This window comes from Camelus bactrianus, chromosome 5, assembly GCF_048773025.1.
Source record: "Camelus bactrianus isolate YW-2024 breed Bactrian camel chromosome 5, ASM4877302v1, whole genome shotgun sequence".
Taxonomy (NCBI): domain Eukaryota; kingdom Metazoa; phylum Chordata; class Mammalia; order Artiodactyla; family Camelidae; genus Camelus; species Camelus bactrianus.
This window is the reverse complement of record NC_133543.1, coordinates 32,772,000-32,796,532: the sequence shown is the minus strand read 5'-3', so window position 1 is coordinate 32,796,532 and position 24,533 is coordinate 32,772,000. Positions and strand designations below refer to the sequence as shown.

The 24,533-nt window shown below is 37.3% G+C and overlaps 2 long non-coding RNA genes and 1 pseudogene across 8 annotated transcripts in view; 1 reads left to right on the top strand and 2 right to left on the bottom strand.

Annotated features, from left to right (window-relative positions):
* The window catches only part of LOC141577701 (uncharacterized), a 134,919-nt gene that overhangs the window by 98,327 nt on the left and 12,059 nt on the right, over window positions 1–24,533 (top strand). The window lies entirely within an intron of this gene.
* Window positions 13,969–24,533, bottom strand: part of LOC105083375 (uncharacterized) — a 231,078-nt gene continuing 220,513 nt past the window's right edge. The window contains exon 5 of the long non-coding RNA XR_006721152.2: window positions 13,969–23,214. This is a non-coding gene — a long non-coding RNA (uncharacterized LOC105083375). The remainder of the gene's footprint in view (window positions 23,215–24,533) is intronic.
* LOC123613747 (small nucleolar RNA SNORA11) lies at window positions 20,045–20,157 on the bottom strand (annotated as a pseudogene).

Genomic DNA, 24,533 nt, shown 5'->3' with positions numbered 1-24,533 from the left:
TTGCTATGACTAGGACTTCCCATACTATGTTGAATAGAAGTGGTGAGATTGGGGATCCTTGTCTTATTCCAGATTTTAGTGGAAAGGCTTTCATCTTTTCATCGTTGAGTATTATACTCGCTGTAGGTTTGTCACAAATAGTTTTATTATGTTGAGGTCTGCATTCTCATTTTTATTGTGATTTTTTTAACCTTCTTTTAAAATGTATTTTTTAATACAGATCCATTTTGTTGAATGTTTTTCATTCAATTGAGTTTTTATCAGATAGTCATCTTTTCTGCACTTCTTATATTACAGCTCTTACTAATAACTGATGTAGAGAAGAACACTTAAAACATTTAGAAAACACTCATTGGTCAAGAAAATTCTCTGGAACTTGGCAGAAATTTGCATAAAGTCCCAAAAAATGGAAAGATGATGCCTGTAATTTCTATAATTACAATCATCCTTCAATCCCATTATATACAGAGAACAAACATGACCAAATGAAACCAAAAATGGCATGAAGGAATGAGACAAGGGTCCTGAATGGAAGCAGGCTTGAGACTTTCTCTAGTTGGATGAAATCATAAGCAAATGACATGGAAGGGTGAGGAAGTGCCTCTTTATTCTGCATAGCACTACTGGAAGGGCCCCTCAAATGATGGTAAATATTTCCATTGGTCATGATGTTTGCAAATCAGTTACAACGTGGAACATTCAGGAAACCCAAGGGTAGGAAGGCCTGAGAGCTTGAAGCAGAGTCATGGTGCCTATATCTCTCACTGACACATAGTTTGGTTAAATTTACACAGAAATCTTGTAAGAATCTGCTGTGTTTTGTTGGCTACACACCCCGTGATCTGTTTACAAAGTAGCAAAGAGCTGTGAACAAAGTGTATGGGTTCATCCCTGGATTCCTTGAATTTGAACAGAAATTAGCACTAGAAAAGTAAAAGGGTTCTAGTTAACCAGCAAACACCAAAAGTGGATTCGATGTTTCTCTTTTCCATGTTCTAATACAGTCATACCTTGTGTTATTGTGCTTCATTTTCTTGTGCGTCTCAGATTTTTTTGTTTTTCGTTTTTTACAAATTGAAGTTTGTGGCAACCCTACCTTAAGCAAGTATATTGGCAACAGTTTTCAAACAGCATTTGCTTATTTCATGTTTCTGTGTGACATTTTAGTCATCTAGCACTATTTTACACTTTTTCTTTATTATTTGTTATGGTAATCTGTGATCTTTGATGTTACTACTGCAATTATTCTCGGGTACCATTGACTGTACCCATATAAGATGATGAACTTAACTGATAAATGTTAGATGTGTTCTGACTGCTCCGCCCACCAGTGTTTCCCCCATTTTTCTCCTTTCTTCCTCTCCTTCAGCTGCCCTATTCCCTGAGACACAATTGAAATTAGGCCAGTTAACAACCCTACAATGGCCTCTAAGTCTTCAATGAATCAAAGAGTTGCACATGTCTCACTTTAATTCAAAAGCTAGAAATGATTAACCTTAGTGGGGAAGACATACTGATGGCCAAGATAGGCTGAAAGCTAAACCTCTTTACTCTAGTTAGCCAGATTGTGAATGAAATGAAAAGCTCTTAAAGGAAATTAAAAATGTTACTCCAGTGAACATACGAATGATAAAAAAAAGAAAAAGTCTGATACAAAGAAAGGTTTAGTAGTCTTGATAGAAGATTGAACCACACACACTACCTTAAGCCAAAGCCTAATCCAGATCAAGGCCCTAACTCTTTTCAGTTTTATGAATCCTGAGAGGTGAGGAAACTGCATACGTTTGAAGCTAGCAGAGGTTGGTTCATGAAGGTTAAGGAAAGAAGATGTCTCTATAACATCAAAGTACCAGGTGAAGCTTCAAGGACTGATGTAGAAACTGTAGCAAGTTATCCTGAAGACCTACCTAAGATGAATAATGAAGGTGGCTAAACTAAATAACAGATCTCCATGTAGACAGAACAGCCCTCTACTGGAAGAAAATACCATCTAGGACTTTCATAGCCATAGAGGAAAAGTCAAGGCCTGGCTTCAAAGCTTCAAAGAAGAGGCTGCCTCACTTCTTAGGGGCTGATGGAGCTGGTGACTTGAGGTTGTAGCCAGTGCTCATTTGCCATTTCAAAAATCCTAGGGCCCTAAAAATTATGCTAAATCTACTCTGCCTGTGCTTTATGCGTGAAACAACAAAGCCTGGATGAGAGCACATATATTTACAACATGGTATACTGAATATTTTAGGCCCACTGTTGAGACCTCAAAAAAAAAAAAAAAAGATTCTGTTTGAAATATTACTGTTACTGACAATGCATTTGGTCACCCAAGAGCCCTGATGAAGATGTATAATGATAGTAATGTTGTTTTCATGCCAACAAACACAACATCCATTCTGTAGCCTATGGATCAAGGAGTAACATAGATTTTCAAGGTTTATTATGTAAAAAATACATTTGGGCTACAGCTGCTATAACTCATGATGCCTCTGAAGGATCTAGGCATAGTAAATTGAAAACACTCTGGAAAAGATTTACCATGCTAGATGCCATAAAGAATATTTGTGATTCATGAGAAGAGGTCAGAATATTGACATTAACAAGCATTTGGAAGAAGTTGATTCCAACTCTCAGGGATGAATTTGTCAGCTTCAAGACTTCAGTGGAGGAAGTAACTGCAGATGTGGTAGAAATAGCAAGAGAAGTAGAATTAGAAGTGGAGCCTGAAGATGTGACCGAATTGTTGGAATCTCATGATTAAAAACTTAATATATGAGGGGTTGCTTTTTAAGGATGAGCAAAGGAAGTGGTTTCTTGAGATGGAATCTACTCCTGATGAAGATTCTGTGAAGATTGTTTAAATGACAGCAGAGTAGATTTAGACTTTGACATAAACTTGGCTGATAAAGCAGAGGTAGGGTTTGAGAGGGTTGACTCCAATTTTGAAAGAAGTTCTAGTGCGGGTAAAATGCTATCAAACAGCATTGCATGCTACATACAGAAAGGTCATTTGTGAAAGGAAAAGTCAATCTATGCCACAAACTTCATTGTTGCCTTATTTTAAGAAATTGCCACAGCCACCTCAACCTTCAGCAACCACCACCCTGAGCAGTCAGCAGCCCTCAACATCGAGGCAAGACCTTCCACCAACAAAAAAAGACTATGACTTGCTGAAGGATCAGATGATGGCTAACATTTTTTAGCAATAAAGTATTTTAATAAGATATATAAATTTTTCAGATATAATGCTCTTGCACACTTTAATAGAGTACAGTATAGTGCAAACATAACTTTTATATGAACGGGGAAGCCAGAAATTCCTGTGACTAGTCTTACTACAATATTCACTTTATTGTGGTGGTCTGAAGTTGAACCCGTGATATCTCTGAGGTATGCCTGTAACCACAATTTTTATGCAGCAGTTAAAGTACTTTTTCTCCTATAAATTGACAACTATTCTCAGTAATTCATTTGTAATCTCCATCATAGTTTGAAGAAAGGAAAATGTCACAGGAGCAGACTGGTGAATCTTAGTATTTATTTGCTCATTTTTATGACTGTGTCTAATATTTAAACATTAAGAAGTATTCTTTGCAGAACTATGGCAAAAGTATATGTAAATAGAAATAAATAAACATGAACATAACTGGATTAAAAGGTAAAACATGAGAACAAAGTCTTTCAAAATCAAGTCAATGAAAATATCGGTATCTGAAGTGGTTCCACATGCATGAGTCAGACATTTGATGGATGTGGCAACCACTGTGTATTGTTACGTTGGGTAGGAAGTAAATAGTCTATCTAGGCACCCTCAGTCCTAAAAATGCCTGCGTCTCTATTACCTAATGTGCTGGTGCATAAGTAGGGACATGTTTGGGAGAGTCTGAACAAGTGAATTGCAAAGTTGATAATGATGCAGTCTCTGGTTTTGTGGGCTGAGTAGCCTGTGGCATTTTATTTGATCACTAGATCTGTACCTCTGTGATCTCTCCTCAGATATAGCTGAGCAGACATTACACAGTAATAATCTCTCATACATATTGAATCATTGTGATTATCCGAAAATACCAGTGCCTGCATCCACCATCCTGAGACTCTGATTCAGTTGGTCTTGGATGAGACATGGGTATCAGTACTTTTAAAAAAAATCTCTCGAAGTTATGCAACTGTGCAGCCAGGGTTAGGAACCACTGGTGTTTAGACCAAGTTGCCTCTGCTAACCAATTTAAAGTTCATGAGCATCACCTATAAGCAGGAGGTAGTCATCACTGAGGACTTATTTCCAGCAGTAATCCAAGTAGACCCAGTCTTTTAGTCATGCTGATTTTACAATAGTGGCCATATTTATTAGGATAGACTTAATATAATAAGACTTGCCATCTGAGCCTACTTATTTAACAAACATATACTGAGTGCTTACTTTGTGTAGGCAGTGTCCTGGAAGTGGGAACAAGGTCAAGAGCAAGGTAGACAAGGTTCCTACTGTAATGGAAGAGACTCTCCCTCTCCATACCAAAGCACTAAAATTAAGTAAATACACAAAAACCAGTGCACAGTGGGAATATATAATGTAGATCAGAGACTCAGGACAAGCTTCGCAGAGGGAAGACTTTGGAGGGACAGGGGTAGAGAGAGAACTCTAGGGAGAGTGAATGTAAATGAAAAGGACCAAGAGTGGCAAAGAGCTTTTGAGGTTGGGGAACTGAAAGGTCACTGTGGTTGGAATATAATGAGTGGAGGAGTGGACTGGTTTTAGCTGAAACTGATGTATATATGTTCAGATCATGGAGGATGGGGATCTATTATTTTTAAAAGAGTCAACCTCCTGAACAGTGTCAGTTTTGTCCAATTTTTCCATTATCTCCATTCAGTTCTCTCTATATCCCTTGCCATTAGCCTAGTCAAAGCCACTACCTCTCTCTCTTTGTTACACCTGCTTACTCCCTTACTGAAAAGAGCATAATACTTTAAAGGTAAATAAAACTTTAATTGTGTCACACTACTGCTACTGCTTAAAACCTTACCATAATTTTCCAATGACCAGGAAAATGTCCCCAGCACACTGTTAACACACTCTCCACTCTCATATCATGTTGTGGCTTGTCACTATCCCACCTTGCCCTAGCCATACTGCATTTATTTCAGTTGTTCCAATTTGCCAGACTCTCACACAGGTTTTCTCCTTTGCCTGCATATCATGTGTGATTTACCCTGGTCATCTGAGAACTCAGATATATAATTGTTTATTTTTCCCCCAGTGGACTCTAAACCCACATGTATCCTAAGCTCCCAGCATACAAACTGGTCCATATGTATTGAATTAACCTATAAGAGAAAGAGTAATTGCACTGATATCCTCTACTAAAAAGTCATGCACTTGTCAAAAGAATGATTTTTTCTTTAAATAATTTCCATCAGAAACCTGTAGTCTTTAATAGCACCAAATGGTCAATTTTATTCCTCATGTAAAAAATACTTTGATTCAATAAATAACCTGTCATATTATTGTGTCAAAAACTGAGGGATTTTTCTAGACTTTGAAAGAGATCAGATAAGCGACAGGTAATGAGCAGAGTATGCTGTGAGCACAGCCCTCTGAGCACAGAGCTAGTCATTTCCCACTCACAACACTTAGACACTTCCACAACTCTGACACATCTTACCACAAAACCACATGCTCCTCCAATTGCTTGACAGAAGTTCAACTTGAAAAGGTTTCTTTCAGTGTATATTTTCTTTAGGTTTCCAGTTAGTGATAGAAGTAAAGGCTGTCACAGCCGGTGTGGGCTTGGCACTCAAGGTACTTAGGGATCCAAACAAAGGAACAGGGGAGTCCATCCATGGAAGATGGGCATAAAATAGGAACCATCCATGAAGAGTCAGAAAAAAGGACAACTTGTATGGCTGTTCCCTGTGATGCAGATTCAGCTGTCCTTGGAGCACCTAGATGACCCCCTGTCTGGTCTCTTTTCCAAAGGGAATGACCTGGTAGGCGAGGCCAGACAATGATATTTGCTAAGTAGTAGAAATGCTCAAAGCTTTAAGTGTGAGGTGAACTATGTTTTGAGGGAGTTCGTTTGGAGGAAGATTGGATTCTAGTAGCAGCTAAGCTGTGGGAGAATGTGAGATAGACTCTTTGGAAGGCATCTGGACCACTTAGGTTATAAAGTGTTCAAAGCAATGCTTTATTTCCACAGATTGCTGGGGTATAGTTGGAAATCAGGCAAATGAAATAATGAAAATTGGGTGATGGTAGTGGGGGAGAGTGATGTCAGGTGAAGAGCCAGCCCAGCTGGCAGACAGGCACATTGGAGTCCCACAGACAGGGCTCATATGCTTAAGGCTGAAAGTTCAAGGCTACCCTCATCGGTAATAGAGACAAAGCTGCAATCAGCTGCCATGCTGGCTAAAGATTGTGGCACAGGACCTGAGAGGACCAAAGCCTGTTGCCTGAGAGGATTTTCAATAGTTGTTAAGGACAACCAGGAAAGTAATTATGGGATAGGGGAAGTTGCCTTACCAGTTCTTTTCATTTGATTTTGCTGCCTTGATGCACCATTCTGACAGCCCAGGTTAACTTCTCCCAAGTAAGTTCTCCAGTGCAGCATTTCACATTTCTCATGCATCCTTCTCTCTGCTGAAATATTTGCATTCAACAGATGCCTCTGTGCTGTGTTTTTAACGGAATGACACTAAAAAATGCAGTCCCTGTGGCAAGGAACAGAGGAGAAAAATTGGGGGAAAAGAGGTTGCCTGATGTTAAGAACAGACCTTCTAGAACACGATTGCCTGAATGTGTATCCTTACTAACTGCAGGATCATGTTAACCTCTCTGTAGCCTCAATTTCCTTATCTGTATGATGGGAACAGTAACAGTAGCACCTACCTTGTTAGGTTGTCAAGACTGAATGTGAGAAAAGAGACAACATACCGGGAATAGTGCTCAGTACAAAACAGCAAGAAATCTCAGCAATGATTGATTTTGACACTCCTCAAATCATGGCATTACAGTAGCTCTCTAGTCATCAGTGTGAGATGAGAGATCAGACCTAAAATATGTAAACACATCTGGAACACCCAAACCTATATAACTCTGTCTTTGAACTCCACATCATGGGAAGAGCAGTTAAAATGTCTGAAATATTGTTGCTCAACTACCTATAAATGTGTCTTACAAGGAGGCACTTCCACTCTTTAGGTGGAGCGAAGCCTCCAATAATGACCTGACAATAATAGCATTTATTGCTAAACCCTTATCTTGTGTCTCATCTTCCCTTTCAAGTACAATAGTACTTGAAAAAAATTGTTCTGTTTTAAAAAATAAAACATAGTATAACTTGTTTTTCTTAATTTGGCCCGCATTTTTCCTTCTTGTTTTTAAACTGAAGTATAGTCAGTTATAATATGTCAGTTTCTGTGTACAGCATAATGTCCCAGTCATGCACATATATACATATATTCATTTCATTTTCTTTTTTATTAAAGTTATTACAAAATATTGTGAGGCTTTCTTTACATGTGTGACAAATGTACACTAGAGTTAGTGCACTTTGACCTGATCAGTAGAAGGTAAATTGTTTTCATAATTAGACTTAAATAAAACAGAATAATCAATGAGTGAATGGCTAAAAAATTCTAGCCTTTTAGTTGTTTGGTTTTTACCAAGTTGTATGCACAATGAGATCTGAGATTATAATTCTTGAATAAATCACATTTTTAAACCCATACCTTTAATTTGTCCCACCTTCTCCTTCACTTTTGGTAATCATGTTTGTTTTCCATGTGAGTCTGTTTGTTTCTTATGTCCATCATTTATATTATTTTTTAGATTCTATATATGAGTGATACATGTTATTTGTCTGTCTGATTTATTATACTAAGCATAACATTCTCTAGATCTTTCCAGGTTGCTGCAAATGTCAATATTTCATTCCTTTTTATGGCTAAGTAATATTCCATTGTTTATATATGCCACATCTTAAGTCAATCATCTATTGATGGGTACTTGGATTGCCTCCATTGCCATAAATAGTGCTGCTACGAATATTGGGATGCATTTATCTTTTCAAATTAGTCTTTTTGCTTTTTCAAGGTCAATACTCAGGAGTGGAATTGCTGGGGTCATGTAGTAGTTCTATTTTTAGATTTTTAAGGAACCTCTATATCATGTTCCATGGTGACTACACCAATTTGCACTCCCTCTAACAGTGTGGGAGGGTTCCTTTTTGCCACACCTTCTCCAGCATCTGCTATTTGTAGACTTTTTGCTAATGGCCATTCTGGCAGGTGTGAGGTGGTACCTCATTGTGGTTTTGATTTGCATTTCCCTAATAATTATTGATATTGAGCTTTTTTTCATGTGCCTGTTAGCCATCTGTATGTTATCTTTGGAAGAATGTCTATTCAGGTTTTCTGCCCCCTTTTTAATTGAGTTGTTTGTTTTTTGATACTGAGTTGTAAGCACTGTTTGTATATTTGGTTTTTTTTAACATTTTTTACTGATTTATAATCATTTTACAATGTTGAGTCAAATTCCAGTGTACAGCACAATTTTTCAGTTATACATGAACATATATTTATTCATTGTCACATTTTTTTCCTCTGTGAGCTACCATAAGATTTTGTGTATATTTCCCTGTGCTATACAGTATAATCTTGTTTATCTATTCTACAATTTTGAAATCCCATCTATCCCTTCCCACCCTCTGCCCCCTTGGCAACCACAAGTTTGTATTCTATGTCTATGAGTCTATTTCTGTTTTGTATTTACACTTTGTTTTTTTTTGTTGTTGTTGTTGTTGTTTTTGGTTTTATTTTTTAGATTCCACATATGAGCGATCTCATATGGTATTTTTCTTTCTCTTTCTGGCTAACTTCACTTAGAGTGACATTCTCCAGGAGCATCCATGTTGCTGCAAATGGAGTTATGTTGTCAGTTTTTATGGCTGAGTAGTATTCCATTGTATAAATATACCACCTCTTCTTTATCCAGTCACCTGTTGATGGACATTTAGGCTGTTTCCATGTTTTGGCTATTGTAAATAGTGCTGCTGTGAACATTGGGGTGCAGGTGTCATCCTGAAGAAAGGGTTCCTTCTGGATATAAGCCCAGGAGTGGGATTCCTGGGTCATACGGTAAGTCTATTCCTAGTCTTTTGAGGAATCTCCACACTGTTTTCCAAAGTGGCAGCACCAAACTGCATTCCCACCAGCAGTGTAGGAGGGTTCCCCTTTCTCCACAGCCTCTCCAGCATTTGTCATTTGTGGATTTTTGAATGACGGCCATTCTGACTGGTGTGAGGTGATACCTCATTGTAGTTTTGATTTGCATTTCTCTGATAATTAGTGATATTGAGCATTGTTTGTATATTTGGATATTAACCCTTGTTGCATCATTTGCATTATTCCCATTTTTGTATGTTGTCTTTTCATTGTTTTGATGGTTCCCTTTGTTGTGCAAAAGCTTTTAAGTTTGATTATTTGTTAATTTTTGCTTTTATTTATTTTGCCTTGGGAGATCTAACAAATACTGCTACAATTTATGTCAAAGAGTGTTTTTTCTATGTTCTCTTCTAGGAGTTTTATGGTGTCATGTCTTACATTTAGGTCTTTAAACCATTTTGAGTTTACTTACATATATGGTGTGAGGAAATATTCTAATTTCATTATTTCACGTGTAGCTGTCCACCTTTCCCAGCGCCACTTGAAGAGACTGTCTTTTCTTTGCTGTATATTTTTTATCCCTATGTCTTAGATTAATTGAATGTATGTGTATGGCTTTAATTCTGGGCTCTCTATTCTTTTCCATTGACTTATGGATATGTTTTTGTGCCAATACCGTGTTGTTTTGATTATTGTAGCTCTGCAGTATATACAGTCTAATATCTGGGAATGTGATTCCTCTAGAATGTGATTGTTCTTTTTTCTCAGATTGCTTTGACAATTTGGGGCCTTTTTTTGGTTCCATATAAGTCTTAGGATTATTTGTTCTATTTTTGTGAAAAAGGTACTGGGTATTTTGATAAAAATCACATTGAATCTGTAGATTGCTTTGGGTAGTATAGCCATTTTAATAATATTGATTCTTCTAACCCAAGAGCACAGGATATCTTTCCATTTCCTTGAATCATCTTCAGTTTCCTGCATCAAAGTTTTATAGTTTCCAACGTATTGGTCTTTCACCTCCTTGGTTAAATTTATTCCTAGATGTTTTATTTTTTGATGCAATTTAAAATGGGATTATGTTTTTACTCTCTTATATTTCATTGTTACTGTATAGAAATTCAGCAGATTGCTGTATATTAGTCTTGTATCTTGCAAGCTTGCTGAATTCATTTATTAGTTCTAATAGATTTCCGATGGAGACTTTAGGGTTCTCTATAGAGAGTCTCATATCATCTGCAAATAGCGACAGTTTTATATCTTCCCTTTTAATTTGGATAAATTTTATTTTTTTCTTCTCTGATTACTGTGGCTAGGACTGCCAATACTATATTAAGTAGAAGCAGTAAGAGTGGGCATCCTTGTCTTGTTTCTGAATTCAGCAGGAAGGCTTTCAGCTTTGCACCATTTGGTATTATGCTGGCTCTCGATTTGTTGTAAATGGCCTTCATTATTGTGAGATATGTTCCTTCTGTACCCACTTTGATGAGAGTTTTTATTACAAGTGGATGTTGAATTTTGTCGAATGCTTTTTTCTATGTCTACTGAGATGATCAGATGGTTTTTGTCCTTCCTTTTGTTAACGTGGTATATCACATTGATTGATTTGCATCTGTTTAGCTCACCTTGTGACCTTTGAATAAAAATCCAGCTTGATCATGGTGTATAATCCTTTTTATGTATGGTTGGAATTGGTTTGCTAATATTTTGTTGAGGATTTTTGCATCCATATTCATCAAAGATGTTGGCCAGTAATTTTCTTTTTCTTGTAATGTTTTTGTCTGGTTTGGTATCAGGGTACTGGTGGCCTTGAATGAATGAATTTGGGAGTGTTCCCTTCTCTTTAGTGTTTTGGAATAGTTTGAGAAAGATAGGAATAAGTTTTGATTTTTATGTGTGGAAGAATTTCCCAGTGAAGATGCCGAGTCCTGGAATTTTGTTTGTAGGGAGGTTTTTTGTGTTTTGTTTTGTTTTGTTTTTTACTGATTTTATTTCACTTTTAGTGATCACTCTTTTAAAATTGGTGTTTTGGGGGGTTTGTTTTAACTCAGTTTTGGCAGGCTATAAATTTCCAGATATAAATTGGCCTTTTTTTCCTAGGTTGTCCAATTTGTTGGTATATAACTCTTCATAATATTCTCTTATTTTGTGTCACTGTGGTATTGGTTTTATTTCTCCTCTTTTATTTCTTATTTTGTTTATTTGGGTCCTCCCTCCTTTCTTCTTGATAAGCTTGGCTAAAGGTTTGTCAATTTTGCTTATCTTTTCAAAAAAAACAGCTCTTGGTTTCATCTTTTATATTGTTAATCTCTATTTTATTTAATTCTTCTCTGATCTTAATTATTTCCTTTCTTCTGCTAACTGTGGGCTTTGTTCTTCTTTTTCTAATTCCTTTAGATGGTAGGTTAGGTTGTTTATTTGAGATTTTTCTTGTTTCTTGAGGAAGGCCTGTATTGCCATGAACTTCCTTCTCAGAACTGCTTTTGCTGCATCCCATAGAGTTTGTAAAGTTGCGTTGTCATTATCATTTGTTGCAAGGTTAAGTTCTAATTTCTTCTTAGACTCTATTATTGAATCATTAGTTTTTTACTAGCGTGTTATCTAGTCTTCATGTGTTTTTCCCCCCATTTTTATTTCTGTAGTTGATTTTTAGTTTCATACTGTTCTGGTTAGAAAAGATGCTTGATATAATTTTTATCCTCTTAAATTGTTAAGGCTTGTTTTGTGACCTAGTATGTGGCCTCTATGGAGAATGTTTCATGCATGCTTGAAAAGAATTTGTATTCTGCTCCTTTTGAATATATTGCCCTGTAGGTGTCAAATTAAGTTCAACTGGTGTATTGTGTCATTTAGAACCTCTGTTGCCTTATTAATTTTCTGTTTGTATGATCTGTCATTGATGTCAGTGGAGTGTTAAACTTTTCTACTACTATTGTGTTATTGTTCATTTTTCCTTTTATGTCTATTAGTATTTGCTTTATATATCTAGATGCTCTTGTTTTTGGTATGTATCTGTTAACCAGTGTTATACTCCCTTCTTGTATTTATTCCTTTATCAATATATAATACCCTTGTTTGTCTTCATGGACTTTGTTTTAAAGTCTATTTTATCTGATATGAGTATTGCTACCTCACTTTTTTGTCACTTCCATTTGCCTGAAATAATCTTTTTCTAGCCCTTCATTTTCAGTCAGTGTGTGGATTTCACCCTGATGTGAATCTTTTGTAGGCGGCATTTTGCAGGTTCTTGGGTTTTGTCTTTATTTAAAAATTTTTTTTTATTATCCAGTCAGCCACTCTGTCTTTTGATGAGCATTTAGTCCATAGACATTTATAGTAATTATTAATATATGTGTACTTCTTGTCATTTTATTCCTTTTTTTCCAGTTGTTTTTGTAGTTCTTCGTTCAGTTCTTGTTTTTCTTAGTGTAGTGTGATGATTTTCTTTTGTAGTTTGCTTAAGTTCTTTTCTTTCTGTTTTTTGTGAATCTATTGTTGGTTTTTAATTTGTGATTACCATGGGGTTCATATTTTACTATAACTATATGCTTGCTTTAAACTGATAATTTAAGTTCAAACACATTTTAAAAGATCTACATTTTTTACTTTTCTTCCCCACATTTTGTGATTCTGATGTCGTTTTCCATCTTCATGCTTATCCTTTTACTGTTTATTGTCACTTTTACATTTTATTTTGTTTTTTAATCTACATACTGGTTTATTCAAGTGATCTTAAATTCTTACTGTATACTTGCCTTTCTTATTGGGATTTTCCCATTCCTATAGTTTCTTGCTTCTTTTCCATATAGAGAAACACTTCAATATTTCTTTTAAAATAGGTTTAATATTACTTAATTTTTTTAAGTTTTTGCTTTTCCAAGAAAAGTTTTCTCTCTTTCTATTCTAAATGATAATCTTACTTGTAGAGCATCCTGGGTTGCATATTTTCCTGCATATTTTCCCTTTCAGTACTTGTCTGTAGAGAAATCAGTTGCCGGCTTTATAGGGTTCCCTTATAAATGACTGTTTTCCTCTTGCTGCCTTTGAAATTCTCTCTTTAAATCTGCCATCTTAATTATGATGTGTCTTGGTGTGGCTCTGGTTAGGTTCATCTTATTTGGGACTCTCTGAGCTTCCTGTACCTGAATCTGTTTTCTTCTTTAGATTTGGGAAGTTTTAAGCCATAATTTTTTCAAATACATCTGTGAATCCCATCTCTCTTTCTTCTCCTTCTGGACCCTATTATGCATAACTTGGCACATTTTATCCCATAGATCACATATGTTGCTTTTATCTTTTTTTCCTTTGTTTATCTGTCTGCTGTTCTGATTGGATGATTTCCATTATTCTATCTTCCAGATCACTTATTTTTTCTTTATGAATTAGTTGGCTCTTCATTGCTTCTAGATTGCATTTTATCTTGGAAATTGAATTATCTATTTTTTTATTGGGTCAATTTTACAATTTCTATTTTCTTGTTACAATGATTTGCATTTATATTACTAATCTTAGCATTTTTATTAACTCTTTTTTGAACTCGGTGACTGGCAAACTGATCTGTTTCATTATTTAGTCTTTCAGGGTTTTTCTCTTGCTCTTTTAATTAGGAATAATTCCTCTGCCTTTCTATTTTACCTAACTTTCTCTGTCTGTATGAATTTAGGAGAAACAGTTATCCTTGGGGGTCTTGAAGGGGTAATTTTATGTGGGAGCATCCCTAATGTAGACTGTGTGTGTCCAGTGTCTTTGGTGCAGGGGCTAGTTTTTTTTTTTTTTTTTTTCAATTGAGTTATAGTCAGTTTACAATGCTGTGTCAAATTCCAGTGTAGAGCACAATTTCAGTTATACATGAACATACATATTTTCATTTTCACATTCTTTTTCACTGTGAGCTACTAGAAGATCTTATATATACTTCCCTGTGCTATACAGTATAAACTTGTTTATCTATTCTATATATACCTGTCAGTATCTACAAATTTCAAACTCCCAGTGTGTCCTTTCCCATCCCCTACCCCCCAGCAAGCACAAGTTTGTATTATATGTCTATGAGTCTGTTTCTGTTTTATATTTAAGTTCGTTTGTCGTCGTTGTTGTCTTCTTTTTTTTTTTTTAAGATTCTACATATGAGCAATTTTGTATGGTATTTTTCTTTCTCTTTCTGGCTTACTTCACTTAGAATGACATTCTCCAGGGACATCTATGTTGCTGCAAATAGCATTATGTTGTCTTTTTTTGGCTGAATAGTATTCCATTGTATAAATATATCACATCTTCTTTGTCCAGTCACATGTTGATGGACATTTAAGCTGTTTCCATGTCTTGGTGATTGTAAATAGAGCTGCTATGAATATTGGGGTGCAGGTGTCATCCTGAAGTAGGGTTCCTTCTGGATATATGCCCAGGAGTGGGATTACTGCATCATATGGTATAGTCTATTCCTAGTCTTTGGAGGAATCTCCATACTGTTTTCCACAATGGCTGTACCAAACTGTATTCCCACCAGCAGTGTAGGAGGGTTCCCCTTTCTCCACAGCCTCTCCAGCATTTGTCATTTGTGGATTTTTGAATGAAGGCCATTCTGACTGGTGTGAGTGATACCTCATTGTAGTTTTGATTTGCATTTCTCTGATAATTAGTGATACTGAGCATTTTTTCATGTGCCTTTTGATCATTCGTATGTCTTCCTTGGAGAATTGCTTGTTTAGGTCTTCTGCCCATTTTTGGATTGGGTTGTTTATTTTTTTCTTATTGAGTCATATGAGCTGCTTATATATTCTGAAGACCAAGCCTTTGTCGGTTTCATTTGCAAAAATTTTCTCCCATTCCATAGGTTGTCTTTTTGTTTTACTTATGGTTTCCTTTGCTGTGCAGAAGCTTGTAAGTTTCATTAGGTCCCATTTGTTTATTCTTGCTTTTACTTCTTCTAGGAGAAAATTTTTGAGATGTATGTCAGATAATGTTTTGCCTATGTTTTCCTCTAGGAGGTTTATTGTATCTTGTCTTATGTTTAAATCTTTGATCCATTTAGAATTGATTTTTATATATGGTGTAAGGGAGTGTTCTAGCTTCATTGTTTTACATGCTGCCGTCCAGTTTTCCGAACACCATTTGCTGAAGAGACTGTCTTTATTCCATTGTATATTTTTGCCTCCTTTGTCGAATTTTAGTTGACCAAAAGTTTGTGGGTTCATTTCTGGGCTCTCTATTCTGTTCCATTGGTCTATATGTCTGTTTTTGTACCAATACCATGCTGTCTTGATGACTGTAGCTCTATAGGATTGTCTGAAGCCTGGGAGAGTTATTCCTCCAGCCTCTTTCTTTCTCTTCAGTAATGCTTTGGCAATTCTAGGTCTTTGATGGTTCCAAATAAATTTTATTATGATTTGTTCTAGTTCTGTGAAATATGTCCTGGGTAATTTGATAGGGATTGCATTAAATCTGTAGATTGCCTTGGGCAGTGTGACCATTTAACAATATTGATTCTTCCAATCCAAGAGCATGGGATATCTTTCCATTTTTTAAAGTCTTCTTTAATTTCCTTCATCAATGGTTTATAGTTTTCTGTGTATAATTCACCTCCTTGGTTAGATTTATTCCCAGATATTTTATTTGGGCGCTATTTTAAAGGGGATTGTTTCTTTACTTTCTTTTTCTGTTGATTCATCGTTAGTGTAAAGAAATGCAACTGATTTTTGAATGTTAATCTTGTAACCTGCTACCTTGCTGAATTCTTTAATCAGCTCTAGTAGTTTTTGTGTGGACCTTTTAGGGTTTTCTATATATAGTAACATGTCAGCATATAGTGACACTTTTACCTCTTTTTTTTTCAATTTGGATCCCTTTTATTTCTTTCTCTTGCCTGATTGCTGTCGCTTGGACTTCCAAGACTGTTGAATAGGAGTGGTGAGAGTGGACAGCCTTGTCTTCTCCCAGATTTTATGGTGCAAGGGCTAGTTTTGATATGGACTCCAGCCACATCTTTCCTCAGAACATACTGGTTGCTATCACCTTGGTAGGCTGTGTGGTTGGTGCTGGAGGCTGTAAATCCTGCACAGGTGTGAGGCGGGATTTCACCTATGTTTAGTGGCTGTCACTGCCCTGTCAGGAGCAAGGTGTGTTCTCCTGTTGCTTGAGCAGAAACCCTGAGAGTTGGGCTCAAGCTGACTCTGGTCCCTTACAGTGCGTATTTTGCCCCAAAGGAGGGGAGTACTGAAGTGAGACTGTGCACTCACAGAGGTCAAACTCATTGCCTGTGTAAGTATCCGTGGTTCTGCTCAGATGCAGCCCAAGTTTGGGTCCCTTCCCTTGTTATGGTTGTCCCAGATCTCGAGCCAGTTTGCGGTGTGAAGTGCTTGGGGCAGGAGCATTCCCTAGGCTGGGGCTGGGGGTCAGAGTGTTGTGGCTGGAGGGGCTGAAGTGGCTGTGCTGCTGTAAGGGATCTGGGCTACATATGTGGCATTGGTTGAGCTAGTGCCAACACTGGCTGTCACCATTCTGTCCAGACCACACCCCAGAACCCTCTGCATCCCTAGAATGAATCTTCTCCCAAAATGTGTCTGTGCCAGATCCAGTGCCAAACTGTGGCCTGGAGGAGGTGGGGCCAGAGCCTTCACCCCACTGGGAGCAGGGGACAATGGTGTGATGGTCACCGTGGTTCCTGCGGTACTGCTTGAGTAAGCACTGACAATGGCTACTACCACCCAACCTGGACCACTCCCAAGGCCCCCTGGCTGTCTTTGCAAAGCTTGACCAAGTCTTTTCCCAGGACTCAGCTGGCCCAGTTCCCATGCCCAGCTGTGGTATGGAATGAACGGGGCCAGGGTGTTTGTCCCACTCAGATTGGGGAGTGCCAGGAGGTGACAGCCAGCTGCCAGCACAGAGCACTCTCTGCCCTGTTTTTGGCAAGCCAGCACGCACATGCTCTGGCGAGTGGAGCCTAGGCTTCTGCATTCATTCTCTTTCTCAGCAGCTCTCCTAGCAGCCAAGGAGAGAACCCTGTCTCCTCTACTTAGGACCTCAGGACTGCGATGCAAGTTGTGGCTCGACCCACTCACTCCCCTGGGTGAGGGTGAGGGTCCACCCAGGTGGACTTTCTCTTCCTTACAGATCCCTCCCAGGGGTGCAGGTCCCAACCCTGTGCCTTTTGTTGTTGTTGTTGTTCTGTCTGGTTACACGGAACTCTTTCTTGCAGCTTTGGTTGTATAGGAGTTTTTCTGCCAGTTGCCAGTTAGTTTTCTGTGAGAATTGTTCCACATGTAGATGTCTTTGATGTCTTTGTAGGGGGAGGTGATGTCCTCCTACTCTATCATCTTGATTTGACACTGTTTTTTGAACATGTTATTCTGGAATCAAATCTCACTTCCACCATTTACTGTGTCATGTTGGGCAAATCACTTAAGCTCTCTGTGCTGTAGCTAAACCATGAGTCACGTGAAGATAATAAAATTACTTCCCGTATAGAGTTATTTTTAAAATAATGTGACTTAATATTAATAAAATGCTTAGAACAGTGGCTTGCATATAGCAAGAGCTATATACATTTTGCTGTTTTAAAATATAGTTATCATATAGCAAGAGTAAATTCCAATAAGGTATGCTTTATACAGTATAAAAATACAAACTGATAGAATTGTGTATTTATCTTCTGAGTTCTTGCAGACTCAAAAGAGAGAGCCAGAAGATGATTGTGTGTGTGTGTGTGTGTCCGTGCGCGCCTGCGCATGCGTGCATGTGTATGTTTGTCTATTTTGGCTCCTTTAATATAGCAACTCTAGTTCACACTCCATTTAGCTAAATGAAAGATGTTTACACTTCCTTTAAGGCTGTTGCTCTTCCAGTTCCTCTGGCAGCAGATGTAAGAGAGTAACATCCTGCTTTGCATGGCCAAAGATACCTCGGCTGCAAAAATGTTGTACTGAATGCATTTGAGGAAATAAATGATAGACTGCTCTCACAAAGACTGCATCATATTGAGAGAAGTTTAGTCTTTACCTTCCAATTTTCCATGCAGTTAGCTATTATCCTGAAACATTCCTAATCTCCCGGAGTGTAGCCAGCAGCTTCAGGAACTGATAACCTTTATAAAGCTCCAACTAAGTGGTTTCACTCTGTTGATCCCCAGTTCCAAAGGATACATGTCGGTTTTGGTCACAACTGGAAACATTTGAGTTTGTATTTTAAGTGGAAACCTCAATGGCCATTTTAATGTATGTGAAGATTGCAACAATTTTGTAGAAGGAATATCTAAGAGGGTTTTATAGAAGTTAAAGAATCAATAGGTGGTTTATTCCAACTTTTTCCCATTCCTCAATGAGTTAGCACAAAGGACAGTAAAACTTCTAGTATTTTCATTAGGGATATAAAAGTAGACCTTCTTCCCTGTCCTGGTCCCAGTTCTTTTCATTTGGGAGAGAAGGGAAAAGGACAATAGGTTCTCTATTGGTTTGTTCTTTTCGCAATGATTATATATTAAAACTGTCTCAAAACTCAGTATCTATTTCTCAGTCACAATCTGCAGGTCTCTAAAGTTCGGCTGATCACAGCCTGGACTCAGTTGGACTTGGCTCCTATTTGTTGGTTGGGTTCAGATCTGTTCTACATCTCTCTCATCTTTGGACTTTAATGCATACTTAAGGCATTTTCTCTTCATACTGAAAATACAGGAGTGTGGGAACACAAGCCTGACTGTGTAAACCTATTTCAAGGATCACACCATACTGCTCCCTAATATCCAATGTAAGTCAAGGAGCAGAAAAGTACACTCTGCCCACCATGAAACTAAAGAATTAAATTGGGGATGGGTATAAGGACAGAGTGAATATTTGCTGAAAAATAATTTTTAAAACTACACAAACAAACCTGGATAACCAACTCAGTTTTTAAAGTAAGATGTACCAGGATGATTGTTTCTAGGGCTTGATACTCGTTCAATTTGTCTTTAAGAAGCACAGACATATGCACTTAGGGTTCTTTTGTGAGTGCAGATGGAAAATTAAAATATTCTCTCTCTTTAAGGATCTTGGCCCATACCCTCCTTGCCTCACTATAAACACTTGGTGCCAGAAAATCATCCCTGATTCATGCTTTGGGCCATAAAAACCAAGGAAACAGCTTCTATTCTTCTCTGAAAATTTACTCTTCAATCATCTGGCTTCTTCCTACCACTTCTCATACCATGAAACCACAATCCATAATTATCAGAAATCTCTAAATTGCCAAATCCAAAGCAATAATAGTACTTTTATTCTTGAGGTTAATTTTGCCTTTATTTGCCAGTGTAACTTAGCTACAGCGGCTTCCAAACTTTTTTGACCTAAAAAGTATATTTTTCATCACAATCCAACAAAGACACACACACACACGTAACTGAAACCAAAGTTTTGCCAAAAATGTCCACCCTGAGTTTGTTTTTAAGACTTTTTTATTTTTAGGTTTACAACAAAATTGACAGGAAGGTACAGAAATTTCTCATATGCTCTCTCTCCACACATATGCATACTCATTATTTTTATTTACCAGAGTGGTACTTTTTGTTTTTCTTAACTAAGGCTGAACATACTTTGAAACATCATAATCACCGAAGTCCACAGTTCACCGTAGTTTGGACAAAAAAGTATGACATAGGTATCCATCGTTATAATGTCATACAAAGTATTTTCATTGCTCTAAAAAGCTTCTGTACTCCCAAATGGCATATGGCATTTCTCTTTTTTCCCCTGAAAAGAGGTTCAAAGCCTTCATGTCTATAAGACCACTCATGGCCCACTCAAGCACAGACCAGACAGGTTCTAGGTGGCAAATTCCCCCACTAAATACTGTGGCTTTTCTTCCAATATTCAGCCCTGTCCCACTGGTCCTGCCCAGCAGCCATGTGGAGATGCAGGGGGACAGGTGTAGGGTATTTTTTCATAGGAAGGCTCCAAGTTTTGTGACCCTTGTCACAATGAACCCAGCCAGATTCCTGTTGGGTGATTGTAAATAAAATAATGTTACTTTAAATCTGTGAGCTCAAGAAAGTTTAATGAGTTATTACTTCATGAACTGTAAAGTGTAATAGATATAGAGATGCAAGATTGAACAGTACTGTTATGATCTCTGCTTTCATGGAAAGTAAATATAGTTGGGAATACAAACAGATAGACCATCATGTAATATCATATGAGAACTTCTGTGGTAACAGATGAGCAGAACATGAAACGTAAGGAAGAGAGGCATCAACATAAGACAACTGGGGTTCGGCTTTAGGAAGTGATGTCTAAATTTATCCCTGAAAGGTGGGTGTGACACAAACGAAGGAATGGAATATATATATATATATCTGTGAGTGGGTTAAGGTTCTCTAGGCCAGAGAACTCCACGTATATTGAATTCAATAAATGTTGAATGCTTGAAGAAATGAAAAATGTAATGAATCAGTTGCACCAATTAATTATTTTACTTAGCAAATATTTACTGGGTTCCTACAGTGTTCTAGACACATCTTCAGGTGCTAAGATTCAGACAAAACACAAAACAAATAAACTATTAAGTGCATGAGACAATAGCAACTCTTCTGTAGAGAATTCAAACAGGAAGGGCAGTATACAATGTCTGAGTGAAGGTCAGATCCCATTTTATTTTATTTTAAATGTGTGTGTTTATATATATATATTTTTATTGAAGTATAGTCAGTTTACAATTTTGTGTGAATTTCTGGTGCACAGCACAATACTTCAGTCATATAGGAACATATATTCATTTTCATATTCTTTTTAACCATAAGTTACTACAAGATACTGAATATGGTTCCCATTCTATACAGTATAAACTTGTTTATCTGTTTTATATATATTAGTTACTATCTGCAAATCTCAAGCTCCCTATTTGTCCCTTTCCACCCTCTTCCCCTCCCTTGGTAACCATAAGGTTGTTTTCTATGTCTATGAGTCTGTTTCTGTTTTGTTAATAAGTTCATTTGTCTTTTTTTTTTTTTTTTTTTTTTTTTGATTCCACATATAAGTGATATCCTATGGTATTTTTTTCTCTTTCTGGCTTACTTCACTTAGTGTGATGATCTCCAGGCACATCCATGTTGCTGCAAATGACATTTTATTATTTTTATGGCTGAGTAGTATTCCATTATAAATATACCCCAACTCCTTTATCCAGTCATCTGTCGATGGACATTTAGGTTGTTTCTATGTCTTGGCTATTGTAAATAGTACTGCTATGAACATTGGGGTGCATGTATCTTTTTGAATTAAGGTTCCCTCTGGACATATGCCCAGGAGCGGGATTCCTGGGTCACATGGTAAGTCTATTTCTAGTCTTTTGAGGAATCTCCATACTGTTTTCCACAGTGGCTGCACCAAACTGCATTCCCACCAGCAGTGCAGAAGGGTTCCCTTTTGTCCACAGCCTCTCCAGCATTTATCATTTGTGGACTTTTGAATGAAGGCCATTCTGCCTGGTATGAGGTGATATCTTGTAGTTTTGATTTGCATTTCTCTGATAATTAGTGATACTGAGCATTTTTTCATGTGCCTATTGGTGTTTTATGTCTTTGTAGGTCTTCTGCCCATTTTTGGATTGGGTTGTTTTCTTATTAAGTTGTATGAGCTGTTTATATATTCTGGAAATTAAGCCCTTGTCAGTCTCATCTTTTGCAAATATTTTCTCCCATTCTGTAGGTTGTCTTTTGTTTTGCTTAGGGTTTCCTTTGCTGTGCAAAAAGCTTATAAGTGTAATTAGGTCCCATTTGTTTACTTTTGCTTTTATTTCTATTCGTTGGGTAGATTGGCTTAGGAGAACGATGCTGAGATTTATGTTGGATAATATTTTGCCTATATTTTATTCTAAGAGGTTTAGTGTCTTGTTTTATGTTTAACTCTTTAAGGCATTTTGAGTTTATTTTTCTGTATGGTGTAAGGGAATATTCTAGCTTCACTGGTTTACATGCAGCTGTCCAGTTCTGCCAACACCATTTGCTGAAGAGACTGTCTTTGCTCCATTGTATTTTCAATTTGGATTAATTGACCAAATTTTGTGGATTTATTTCTGGGCTCTCTGTTCTGTTCCATTGATCCATATGGCTGTTTTTGTACCAGTACCATGCTGTTTTGATTACTGTAGCTCTGTAGTATTGTCTGAAGTCTGGCAAGGTTACTCGTTCAGCTTCATTCTTTTTCTTCAGTAATGCTTTGGCAATTCTGGGTCTTTTGTGAATCCATGTAAATTTTAGGATTATTTGTTCTAATTCTGTCAAAAATGTCCTGGGTGATTTGATAGGGATTGCAGTAAATCTGTAGATTGCTTTGGGTAGTATGGCCATTTTAACAATATTAATTCTTCCAATTCAAGAGCATGGGATATCTTTCCATTTCTTTAAGTCATCTTTAATTTCCTTAGTCAGTGTTTTGTAGTTCTCTGCATGTAAGTCTTTCACTTCCTTGGTCAGATTTATTCCTAAATATCTTTTTTTCCAATTCAATTTTAAAAGAGATTGCTTCTTTACTTTCCTTTTTTGATATTTCATTGTTAGTGTAAAGAAATGCCACTGATTTCTGTACGTTAAAAGAATTCAGCCAGGTAGCAGGATACAAGATTAACATTCAGATTCCATTTTAAATAAGTAAGTCAAGGAAAGCCTCACTAAGAGATTACCCCTTAGTCTTTGAATGCCTGCCCCTTCATCTCTTGACAGAGAACACCAGGCATAGGGAAGAGCAAGTGAAAGGCCCAAAGTAAAATAGTGGCTGGTGCATTCCAGAAATAGCTAACAGGCCTGTGTGAATAAATAAGGTAAGTGAGCAAAAGAATGATGTAATTTGACCTATATTTTAAAAGGTTGATTCTGACAGCTTGGTGGGAAATAGGATGTAGAAAAATGTGTAAGTTAGATAGTATAAATGTTATAACAACCCCCAAATCTCAGGAGCTTAATACAGTATATATTTATTGTTCATAATAATGTTGATGTTTTTGGATACGTAGCTCTGTTGATCACTGTCTCCAATTAGTGACCCATGGTTCCATTTATCTTGTGATGCAATGGCCTTCTGCAGAAATTATCCGTGGTTTCTGGAGAGGGAGTAGGGAGCATAAGAAGTGAGTACTGCATAATTAACAACCTCAGCCCAGAATGTGGCCCAACTAGTTGCCTTCCAGTGGCTGAAATTATCTGCATGGCTCCACCTATATGCTAGGGGTCTGGGAAATTTAGTCCTTGGTTGGGCATTCACCTTCAAGTAACACATACACATAATGCTAGCCATTGTTACCATAGGAAACAAGAGCAAAGGAAGGGAAATCAGTTTGGAGGCTCCTGCAGTAATGTATGTGGAGACAGACATGGATTAGACTGGAAGCCTAAGAATGGAAGTGGCTGTAATCTGGATACATTTTGAATAGAGCACTAATACGATTTGCTTATTGATTAGATGTGGAGTGAGAAGAAAATGGGAGAAATCAAGACTGACTTTAAGGTATTTGGCCCAGGCAATAGGAAGAACTAAATGTCCATAAAAGAGATGAAAAAGGTAGAAGGTTTCTGGGAGACAATGAGGAATTGTACTGAAATGTGAAATTTGATTTACCTTTAGATATTTAAGGACAGTAACCACTATACAGTTGGTTTTATGAGTATGCAATACTTGGGACAGGTCTTAGATAGACAAACATTTGGTCACATATAGCCTCGAGTGAGAAAGTCACTGGAGAAGGTAGATAGATGGAGACAATTAGAGTTTCAAAAAGAAGTCTTGGAGAAGATGAAGGATCAACAGAGTAAACAGAAAAAAAGCAACTATTGAGGTAGGAGAAATACTAGATGTGATGCTCTGGATATCAAATGAAGAAAGTGCCTTGAGGAAACTATCATGACCTATCATGTTTCTTGCCAATGATAGGGTCAATAAAATCAAGTCTAAAAATTAGCTGTCAGACTTAGGCCTGAAGGTCACTGACATCCAGTCCTGGTAGAATGATGGGTGTAAAGGCCTCACTGAAGTAGGTTGAACGGTGGATAGAGACATCTCTTTTGTTATTCTGGAAAGGAAAACAGAATGGGACTAGGATTTTTGAGGGCAAAATAAAAAGCTTTTATTTGTTTTTAGGTAAAATTTTGGGACAATTGAAGTTCATGTTTGTATATTGTTAGAAAAGATCCAGAATGGAGAGGAAAAGTTCATGATTTAAAAAACGGAGAATTGCTGGAGTGAGATCCTTTACACAAGAGGGTATGAGAGCTAATGCATAAGCAGAGGGTTTGGCCTTGGCCCGGAGCAGAGAAAGACAATGAAAGGGTGAGTGGATGACGGTGGGTGAGTGAATAAATACGGCAGTGAGAGTCCCAGGAAGTTCTCTTCTGATTGCTCCATTTTCACACTAAACTAGGAAGC